The sequence below is a fragment of the Silene latifolia genome, chromosome X, assembly GCF_048544455.1.
Source record: "Silene latifolia isolate original U9 population chromosome X, ASM4854445v1, whole genome shotgun sequence".
NCBI classification, from domain to species: domain Eukaryota; kingdom Viridiplantae; phylum Streptophyta; class Magnoliopsida; order Caryophyllales; family Caryophyllaceae; genus Silene; species Silene latifolia.
Genome location: NC_133537.1, coordinates 284051992 through 284063354, shown reverse-complemented (window position 1 = coordinate 284063354; position 11363 = coordinate 284051992). Strand labels below are relative to the sequence as shown.

Genomic DNA, 11363 nt, shown 5'->3' with positions numbered 1-11363 from the left:
ATGGAAAATTAAGGAAAAAATATATGTGAAAGAGTAAAGTTCCTATGTGAAAAAAGTAATTCCGATTACTTTCATCACCAAACCTTATTTTTGCTACTTCTCGATCGTCCCACCACCACCACCACCACTACCACTGTCCCTTACTGCTCTTATCGCACCACCACCACCACCACGGTTCCCTGCTGTTACTTCTCAGGTAACTTATTTATTCCATATCCCTTCGGTAGCTTAGCTTCTTCTAGCCTTAGACTTCAGCTTCATCGATCTCCCTTGTCTGGCCTCTCAACCACTCAACGCTCGTTTGCCACCACAGGTTCCTTTTACTTGTGATTTTTTTTTTTTCCGGATTTTGATTCCAATTGGTATTTAGTATCTAGGGTTTTCTCATCAATTGGTTGTTCAATGGAAATTTTGTTGATAGTACGATTGGTAGTCTATCCATTTCAGATTTAATATCTAGGGTTTTTTCAGATTTTTTTTCCAGATATAATTATGTCTATCTAATTCCCCAAGTCCGTCTATTTATTTCTATCCCTAATTCAGAGTTCACATTCTATCTATCCATTTTCCGAATTCCTCATTTTCAGCCTCCATTAATCAATCTCTCACAAATCTTTTCTTTAGATCCTTCAATTTTTTTATACTTACATCGTTTCTCTCATTTCCTCCGATTCCTCTCAGGCGGTGGTTGCAGCTGGAATTTGGGTTCTCTACAAAACACTAAGTGTTCGATAAAATGCTCAAGAGAAATTGCAGCAAATACAAGCAAGGCGGCTTATTAGGTAGCTTTATAGGTAATGTCGGATGCTTCTCTTTATCATATTGCCTATTTTTTTTTTAAAATGTTATAGACGCCCGAGGGATGATCGGCTTAAAGCTTAGGTATAGGCTAATTCTTGTACATCTTGGCCTGTTTTGTGTGTTCTTATTTGTTGAGATATCCTTCATATATGCCTAAGCTTTAAACTGTATAGAGAAATGGTGCTGAAAATGATCTTGGCCTGTTTTGCTTGTTCTTATTTGTTGAGATATCCTTCTTATTTGTTGAGATATCCTTCGTATTTGTTACTTCTCGTGTTAGGAAATGTTTGGTAGGTAATTAAGGAGCTTTTGTTATTTTTATGTAGGATTTTGAAGGTTTGGTCGTTTGGTCACTAGAGTTATCCATCAGAGGGATGACTATGAGCTTGTCGCTGTCAACGACCCTTTCATCACTACTGAATACATGGCACTTCTTGTGCTTGTTTTTGGTAGATTAATGTTGATAACATTTCCTATAATTGGGATTTATTGATTTTGGGTAAGACTTGTTGTGAACTGATATTGTGTTATATGGGTTATCTCATAATTTCGAGAAATCTCATTCATTCATCTCGTAATTTTATCTTATTTTACAAAAAAGTTGGTCCATCTAACCTTTACCAAAGGCCTTCCTTTCATATGATTAGTAGCAGTAGCAGAAGTACACGAAAGCATTAACTCGACAAATTAAAGAGTGGCGTTTTGTACTCTTCAACTTATTATTTTATCTTAACTTCTTTTTAACTGAATTTCCTGAACAAGTTGCAAGTTAAATACATTATGTTCCTTGGAGCGACATCGTTATCAGTTCTTTCTTTCATATGGTCAGTTGTACTTTGATATTGTGGGTGTGATTACTTGTTTGATTCTTTATTTTCTGGGGTATGAGACTTCCCAATACACCAAGGTTAGTACAGTAAGAGGAAAGTACATATTGAGTATTGCTCGCACCGTCCAGTGTTTTGTGGCCACTGTTCGCCTGCCATCGGCTATCTAGGCCATTTGACGATAACCCCCACCCCATCCATGTGTGGCTGCTCCTTCAAATTTGCTGGTAATTTTTTTATATTCATATTTAAATTGTTTCAATTAAATACCAGATTCATTTATTTGATGATAATAAAATAGTTAAGGTTAATGGAAGCTTGTCGATGCATCAGTGTAAAGCAGCGTTGGATGTGGTTGAGTTTTCAGATGTTACTTAGGATGATGAATTAGCTTCTTTTTTGCTGATATTATTACCCAAATGGCTCTTGATGTGAGTTTCTTAATTTGTTTGATTTTCCCCAAAATTGTGCTTTCGCCGTAATTATTGTTTTTAGTATGGGCTAGTTATATAATATTTTCAAAACATTTTGATGGCTTTCTGAAATGGTTTTATCTGATAGTTTAGTATGGAGGTTTTGAAATGTAAATTTTGAATGCCAGGATGAGCTAGAAAACATGGCATGGAAGATGCCTGGTTGCCACCATGGAGGTTCTGCTTTGTTCAAACTGATGGTGGATGCTACTTAATCACAAGGTACGGACCTGTATCTTAAATGGTCCTTTTGCTTTGTTAATTTTGTTGGAGACAGTCATGAGTGTGGGAGTGAGCTCATGAATTGTTTTTTGCAGTATGGAGGACATCTTTTAAAGGATGGCGGTGCAAGTCAAATACAAAACTGTCATCTTCATTTGCACCTTAGTTTGACGGGTTACAGGTTACTCTCCTCTCTATCTAGCTTTATGCCAATTGCTTTGCATATTGAGTACAATTTTAAGTTTCAAACGTTCATGTGAATTGTGTTGTGTATGGACATTCCAGGATACGCTTAGTTGATTGTTGAATGACATCAGTTAAATGAATATGTGATGGTATATCCTTATGATTAGATGTGTGTGTGGTGTTTACATCCGACGAGTAGAGCCGGATCAACTACTGTGTCAATTTACATTTCGCCTTCTTCGGTTTGTTGTATTTATACCCTCTCTAGATTATGAAGGACTAAGAGTCTACGATATAATTTGTTCTCTTTCTTGTTTGTTTCAGCTGACAAACTGGCTGAGGTTTCAGCCTTTACGTCTGTACTATAGGTAGTTAAATTGCCTCCCATGTTTCTGCATTGTTCTCTTAGTGAGTGGTATTGTGTTTGAGGGTTGTTCTTCTACTAACAAATGCTCTTATTTAATTCATATAGGACATTCATGGGGACCAATCTAAATGTGTTATGGGAAAAATTTCTAGTTCAATCAGAAGGTAGCTTATCAATGGTTCTTTTATTTGATGCTCCTGCTATTAGGACTATTGTGAAAATTTTGCACATGTTTGTAGTTCTATACTTCTATATACATAATTAAATAGTCCTAAATGTAACCATCGTATAATTTTGCCCATTAGCTGCTTTGTTGAATATTTCCTTGGGAATTTTTATCGCGGATGTAGCAAATGCAAGTTGTTCAATTTTGAAGTAATGGCTGTCTTCCTACAACCCTGACATGTTGCATCTTTCTAGTTTTACTTTAAACCTATTGCAAGTTCAAGTTTCATTCGGATTGTTACATCTTATAGTCTTGTTTACTTATTCTAATTTGGTTTCAAGATTAGTTTAATTTGACACTGGGACTTCCCATTTTTTTCATACACTGACATGCCCTTGCTTGTTTGCTGAATCCATCTCCCCATAGGTTATTACTTGGTTAAAGAAAAAGGTGATGGCCTCAAAGACCTTGCACATTTCTCACGTCGAGGCTCTTCAAAATTAATGGTGTACGTTTGCACAAGCAAGCACTGATATTACATGGGAAGAGATGTTGACTTTAACATCTAACAATCCCCGATGCATTGAAGAGGTGTATGTGAACAAGGGTTTTATATTCTTGATCTTCATAATACATCACGTCCACACATGTATTTTTCAACCATGTATATGAATTTGGCTAGAGAAGTTTCGGCTAGTAGATGTTTAGAGATCATTTAGTATAGATTAGCTTAGTAACTAAGACGTTTGTGAGATTTTGTATACATTGGATTGTATTTGGAACGTTGTTTGGCTGAATGAAATTTAATGTTACTTTACATGTGATATATTGGTGGCTGGTTGGATTCTTGTTGCAGGTTTTCAAGCTTTTGTATTCGAATTGTTAGTTTTACGAGATTTTCGGCAACAAATTTTTGTATATAAAAAAACATTAACTGCATCCGTTTCTGATTGACAAATGCGCAAATGGTTCGTAAAACAATATATCAATTACATCAGTTTTTTCTGGTTGAACTGACCCAAAAAATAAAAGCAAATGCATCGGTTATGTGAAGAACTGACATAAATAACAACTATTTGTGTCGCTTGTAAGAGTCTATTGCGTCAATTCCACTAATATAACTGACGCAAATGACACCTTTTTGCGTCGTTTTTTAAGACACAACTGACGCAAATGTTAACTTTTTTGCGTCGGTTCCACAACAGACGCATATCAAATACGACCCCTCGATATACGTCAGTCAAAAACTGACGTAAAAGGCCTTTTACAACTTACGCAATAGGGATTTTTTTCCATTAGTTCGGGTTTATCCTAGGGTTGCGACAATCCTCATCAAATTTTGGCGTCGTTGCCAGAGGGGGGGGGGGGGGGAGGGGCGACGCTTTTTACTTGTTTCACTTAAGTTTGTCTTTAGCCTCACGGAATTTATTCCTTGAGGCAGTTCTCATCTTTTTCCTCTAGTTATGTTTTGATAGGTCCTATAGGTCCTACCTAGACAGGATTCTTAGAGAAAGACCATCAAAGGGAAGGCTTTAGTACCTTTGAATATTCTACCAAGATGCCTGACATCTCCGAGCAATTGGAAGCTATCAAGGCTAGATTTGACAAGCTGGAGAGTAAACGATCTTTGGGGAGTCCACCTAAGCTCCATACTAGGGCGCAACGGGTGGTTTATTGCGAAAGATATGGTGCTACGGGGCACAGTGCTATTGTTTGTATGGCGGAGAAAGACCAAGTCTATGCTTTTCAGCAACATAGACAAGGTAGCTTTTTCTATGGCAATCCAAGTAGGGTATACCCAAACTTTACCCTACCTCCGCCGCAGCAAGCCTATGTGCCACCATATTAAGCTCAACAACGAGCTCCTCTCCCGAACAATACTGAACTGGTTGAGATGAAATCCCTGGTACAGTCGCTTGAACTTCATTTTCAGGAAGGGAGCGTGTTTTTTATGCTTTTGTCATGAGACTTGAGAACCAGTTAGCTCAAGTGGCGACCGAGCATGCTTTTAGGCAGTTCGAGGTGGTACATACTGTTCGTACCAGAAGCGGTCCTTCCTATGAAGGACCTGAAATGCCTATTGATATTGCTGACGATTATGATTCGGATGCTGACTTCGCTGTGCAAACTGACGCGTCTTTCGAAGACTCAAGTGCTGCCACACGAGAGAATCTCGATCGAGTACATAAGGATGGTCGATCGAACATTACAGCCGTAGAAACACTCGATTGAGTGGAAATTGGTGGTCGATCAAGCACTTTGCACGAGGAGCATCTCGATCGAGTAGCTATGTTTGATCGATCGACCAATATTCACAAGGAAAGAATTCGATCGAGTGCCATTTTTGCTCGATCGAATACAATGGCCACGAAGAGCAATGCTACGTCATCTAGGTCCGTTTCGGATGACGATATGAAGGAAGACAGTGGTTATGGTGAATCTCCCATTTAGAAAGACGAGCTGGATGCTTTAGAGGCTGCAATATATGGGACAGAACCCATAAAGGAGGGGAACGAGAAGGTAGATGAGTCAGTGAATGCTCCTAGCACGGTAGAGGTAATATACTTTTTTGCCACTAATTCCGACATTAGGATTGGTAGATCTCCCGATCGATCTGAGGTAATTACTGACGATGACTTCATAATTATTGGTATGGCGGATAGTAAACTACCTCATGTGACTTCTACTTTATGTTTTGATGCTCCCCCCTCTCCCAGTTGGATGAATAATTTAATAATGTTTCACCATACTTGTCATCGACAATTCGTTAAGTTGAGACGGTATTTCATATTGATTTTATATGCTCCTTTTGTATTTTGGTGCTACTTATGCTTTTCTGTAGCACATGCGCAGATTTATGATCGATTGCTAAGAGCTTTGAGTTGCTTTGATTGTGACCAGCTGGAGTAATTGAGATGAAGACAAAAAGAGGTCGTGCGGGACCTATCTGAAACCAGAGCTGACCGGGAGGCAACCCAGATTTTTAATACTCGTTGTAATTGGATTTTTGAGACATTTTAGCCAATAGCGTGTGTTTTAGACTTTAGTAGTTAGTTTTTAAAGATAATAGACTGCGGAATTTGGTTTGCTTTGTAGTTTTTGTTGGTCGTTTTTTGTGTATTTGAAGAAGTTCGTACTCACGACCCCCTTGATCAAGACCACCATCTCTCGATCGAGTCCGTTGCTCTCTCGATCGACCACCCGCAGGTGAAGACCTCTCGATCGAGTACCTCACTTCATCGATCGAGCATTTTTCGCGCAGCATAACCACTTCGATCGAGAGCTACCTGCTTCGATCGAGAGCTACCTGCTTCGATCGAGTACTGTTGCTTTGTTACGCGTCAAGTGATGTTGTTATGCGGCTAATTGCGACCTCCCTTGTTGCTGGCAGGTTTGGGGAGGTCCGTCTATATCACCCTATCTTGTGAGTTTTTTTAGCTCCTCTTAATTCATTTCATTTAGTTTGCATTTCCTTTTCCCCTTTTTTTCTGCTGCTGTTAGCTGTTGAGTACAATGAGGGCATTGTACAATTTTGTTTAGAGAGGGTATATGCATCCGTATCTGTGTCCGCATATTGTTTTTATTGCATTTCAGTTTGCACGTTTTATTTTTGGATGCATTGTTTATTTTAATTTCAAAATTCAAAAATCTCATAAAAACTTAAAAAAATTCGGAAATATAAAAAAATTTCACGTTTATTTTTGCATATAGGTTGAGTCGGAATGGTGTTTTTCAATGATGAATTTGCACTACATTTAGTCTTTATGCTTAAGCCTTGCGAAATTAACATCTTTTAGTAGTCTTATGCATATCTACAAGTTTCTGTTTTAAATTAGCTGAACGAATAGACTAGACTTGAAATTTTGGCAACCTACTTATAAATTCTAAGGATTAGAACTTATTAAACTGGTATCATTTATGACCAAGTTCATGTAGGATTGTGAGTAGTGTACTCCTTGCATTGCATGTAACATCAAATGGCATAAGTATGAAATTAAATTTCTTATTGCCTGCATACATTCGGGTTAGTGGTGGTGTCACATGTAGGAGAGGTGCTTACATTTCCCTTTCTTCTATTACTACCCATTAACTTCACATTAGCCAAATTTGCGTTTTGACCCCTTAACTACATCCAAAATTTAGCCTGCCCTGTCAAGCTAGTTTAGTGATTTTTGCGGGTATACTATTATTTGTGTCAAATTTGGTCCGCTTTAAAAGATTTGAAGTTGCTAGCATGAAGGAGGGGGAATGAAAAAAAAAATGAATGAAAAAAATCTGAAAAAAAAAGAGAAAAAATTGAAAAAATGAATCGAATAAGAAGTTGGAAAAAATAAAGAAGTATTTTACTCCTAAGCTTTATTTGTATTTTATGAGGAGTTGTTGTTTTTGGCTAAGTGAGTTGTTTGCCAAATGAAGGCAATTGAGTTAATTTAGATGGTTTTGAAGCGGATGTTGAACTATTGGTATTGTTTAGGTTGCTAGCTTGGCTTTTACCTTCACATTCCCAAAATTTTTTGCTCCTTCTTACCCATTACTTCACTTCCCAAATTGTGTAAGCCCTCAACATATGACAGGACCTTATTTGGTTGGAGTACGTGCAAGGTATCTAGAATTGTCTATCATATTAGATTGCATGCATGTCTTTGTAGGTCGTAGTTTAGGTGAGCGACTATTTCTCTTCCTCTCTTACATTTATATGCTTACCCTTTGCTTCATTGAGAGAGAGTGACCCGTGAGAGTCCAATTTTGAAGATCTAGGAAGGTCGACGGTTCAGCTATTTATATAAACATTATCTAACTCCTTTGCATTTGACATTGTTGCTACAAGTAATAGTTTATTTGCATTAAATTGGTTTAGGTGGACGATTTGTAGCTAGCTCTGAGCTTAATTCCATTCCAGTAGGTCCTTAGTTGCATATAGTTGTTAGAAATTATTAATCTCATTAATATACATACTCATATATGAAACAATTTATTTAGTCATGAAATAAATTCTAGATCTTATGCATGCAAACACGAACAAAAGTAGAGAAGAAATCATTGTTCTTACTATATGATTTCGGTTTTATGGGCACCAACAAGATCTCCTTCTTGTTAGTTCTTGAGCTTGCCAATAATGGATAAACATTCATGACTTCAAAGTAGAAGCCCTCCAATAAGTACCACCCAAGACTATCCCAAAATCCCACAAACTAATATGTACTAGATATTTGTAATGTGGTTTACCTTAAAATCGATTACTAATACTCATATACTACTACTAGTATTATTAGTGATTGATTTGTACAAATTAGATTCATAAAAATGAATTTTATGAAGAACAAGAGAGAGAAGGTAGTATTTTTCATAAAAACATAAGAGAATGAAAAATTGAGAGGAAAAACTCTCAATTATCCTCTCCAAAACCGGTGGGTTAGGGGAGCATAAGGACCCCTTTTCTTTTTCCTTTTTGTCTTCACAAGACAAATTCTGTAAGTCTTTGTCCATAGTCATGTCACTATCAAGCATATTAGACAAATGAATAAGACAAATGAAAAAAGACAAAACTTCTAACATTGCCCACCAATTTTCGGTTTATATGTGTAATATGGAGTCCATTTTATTTTTGTCAATTGTACAATTGTATGTCATGTGACATGTGACAAGTCTTATGTCATGTTTTAATTTAAAATGCATATTTAACAAATTAAATATAATTTACAAATTAAATAAAACATATTTAACAAATTGACTAGTAATTCAAAATTACTTTCACATAAAATGGTCATTTAAATACTAGTTAGTATAATTTACAACATCTTGTAATTATAACTAACTTATCATTCTCATCTCGTGTTTATAAACACCGATTAATTTTAGTAATATAACTTCTTAAATTACTAAATAAAATCTTATTTAATCACATTATAATAAGATGTCATTTTCTCTCTTATGATAATAATTTGTTCAATTTTAAGGAATTAATTAATCTGTATCGACATACAATTAATTAACCTTTTCAATTAAGGGAATCGTCCTTTAGGTGTGACCTCAAGGGATCAATCGATCACCACAATCAACACGACGAATAATGTCAAACTCTAGCCAGCCAATCATTACCGATATGTGTGAACCAGTTGACTATATATGTAATGTATCATCTCTTTCGTATTCTTGATATGAGATTTAAATATGTGATCAATATGATCGACAATTGTGATCGCATTATTGTCGGGGACACTTACTCCAACAATCTCCCACTTGTCCTCGACAAGTGTGCGTCACCAATTCTCTTATCCTATTACTATCTCCCACTCAATGCAAGGTGTCTTTCGGGTCGTACTTGCAAGTGATCATATTGAGAGTGGTTTCCTCGATCTGGAGAATAACTGATTGACCGGAATTTTCTACCATAGAAACCTTCCGAGCGTGGCCACGCATTTCCAGTTCATTACACCCCGAGTTGCCCTGAGATATTGTTTTAACCCTAACAAGGGGGTGGACAATTCCTATCGCACTATTCCCTTCGACTAGCCACAACCATCATAACCCAAAATATGCCCATTTGACCCCATTTACGAAGGTCGTAGTAACATAAATCAAAGCTAATCTGAAACTGTGCCATCTTAGGCGAACAGTCTTTAGTCAAGAGAATCGACTCATTAGAATACTATAGTAGCTCTCGCCACGACCAGGCTATATAAATTTGCCAGAACTCTATAAGCGGTCACTGCCCGACAAGGTGTTCCTAACAGTCTGCCTATGTGATCGACTAGTCATCTCACATGAGTGTATGGCACTGAACTTGCCATCAATCGCATCACACTCTAGTCACTTCGAGACGTCACCTCATACAAGTGACTATGGGCGAATACCATGTTAATCCGGGTTCACTTTAACGGGGTTCAATATCGTCATACAACCCGTTTGGATGTAACAAAGTATAATAAAAGAGTTTTAAAATAAAACTCGAACGACAAATGCGTTTATCACATATGAATAGTCAATGCCTGATTATTATTCCATATTCTATAATCTAATTTGATCTTGTATGTAGTTGTTCATCTCAATTCAATTGAAATGTCATGACTAATCATGTTAAGCCTATGAGAAGGCTTTGGTTAGTAGGTTTTTATCAACTTCTTGTAACTTACTCAACCTTACTACATACTCGTTTTCCTTTGTAATGTATACATTTGCATTACAGAACTTTTTGAGTACGGGTCGAGATCCAATCAAGACATAGGCCCTCTAGCCTTAGAATAGCTCCCACTGTTTTCACAGTGTGCAGGACTCATCCTTCTTGCACATCTCATGATTGCAAGTGTACTCAATTTCCGTTGTAAATATTTCTCATTGTTCTTTATTGCCTAAAACGATTCTAGAAAATCTATTTCTTAGATAACATAGCCACGATGGTATCTTAACCATCCTAATGTGTTTTTATTATGGTTTTGTCAGAAACCATGCGCAATCTCAATTGTCAATTGTCATTTGTGTAACACCCTTACACAAAATTGCTTCAAAAACACTTTGCATTACATCCTTAATGCTTCTGCAAGCACTTAAGGATAATTTTTTTATGGCTTACTTGGTAACTATTACTTAAATTCGATTTGAAACAATTCATCATACTCAAAGTATATGAAGTGTTATACATCATTTCCTATTTAATTGATTCGGCAGCGGAAGCAAATGGAATCAATCAAATATGTTCAATTCGATTGAACTAGTCATAAATCTTATCAACATAAGACTTCTTATTTGACGCTAATATCATGTAGATTTATCTCCATAAATCCGGATATTAAAGATGTATTATAATACTCCAAAAGTCTTAAATTATTCCCAATGATCAATATGTCATCCACATATAAGACTAATTTAAATTACCGTAACTCCCACTAAACTCCATGTATAACACAACTTCTCGACTTATCGAGAAAAGTTTTATAACATGACTAAAACATTGATTCCAACTCATTGATAACCTACTTAAGACCCTCTCTTAAGTTTCACATTATCTTAGGATGACAAGAATCTACAAAACCCAAGACATGTATTGAATACATTCCTTCTAATTGAAGAAGTGGGTTTTAGATTCACTCGCTATATGTATATCATCATAATGAAACACAATCCCTAAGAAGATCCAAATAGACTTAAGCATTTCAACTAGTGCAAAAACCCTTTGCAACCAATCAAGCTTTGAAATCTAACAATTCACTTGTAATTTATTTCGAATTTTCATGGTTCTAAGCCTTGTATTGAGTTGTGACTTAAACACTCTCATGTAAGTCATATATTCATTACTTTCTAGAAGTAACTTGAATCAAACAATT

At 36.5% G+C, this 11363-nt stretch overlaps 1 long non-coding RNA gene across 1 annotated transcript; it reads left to right on the top strand.

Moving 5' to 3' along the window:
- The first annotated feature begins 1641 nt into the window (after positions 1–1641).
- On the top strand, positions 1642–2546 carry LOC141621848 (uncharacterized). Its single transcript, XR_012532730.1, has 4 exons — positions 1642–1855; positions 1962–2059; positions 2230–2323; positions 2419–2546. It is a non-coding gene; the product is annotated as an uncharacterized LOC141621848 (long non-coding RNA).
- Positions 2547–11363: the final 8817 nt, after the last annotated feature.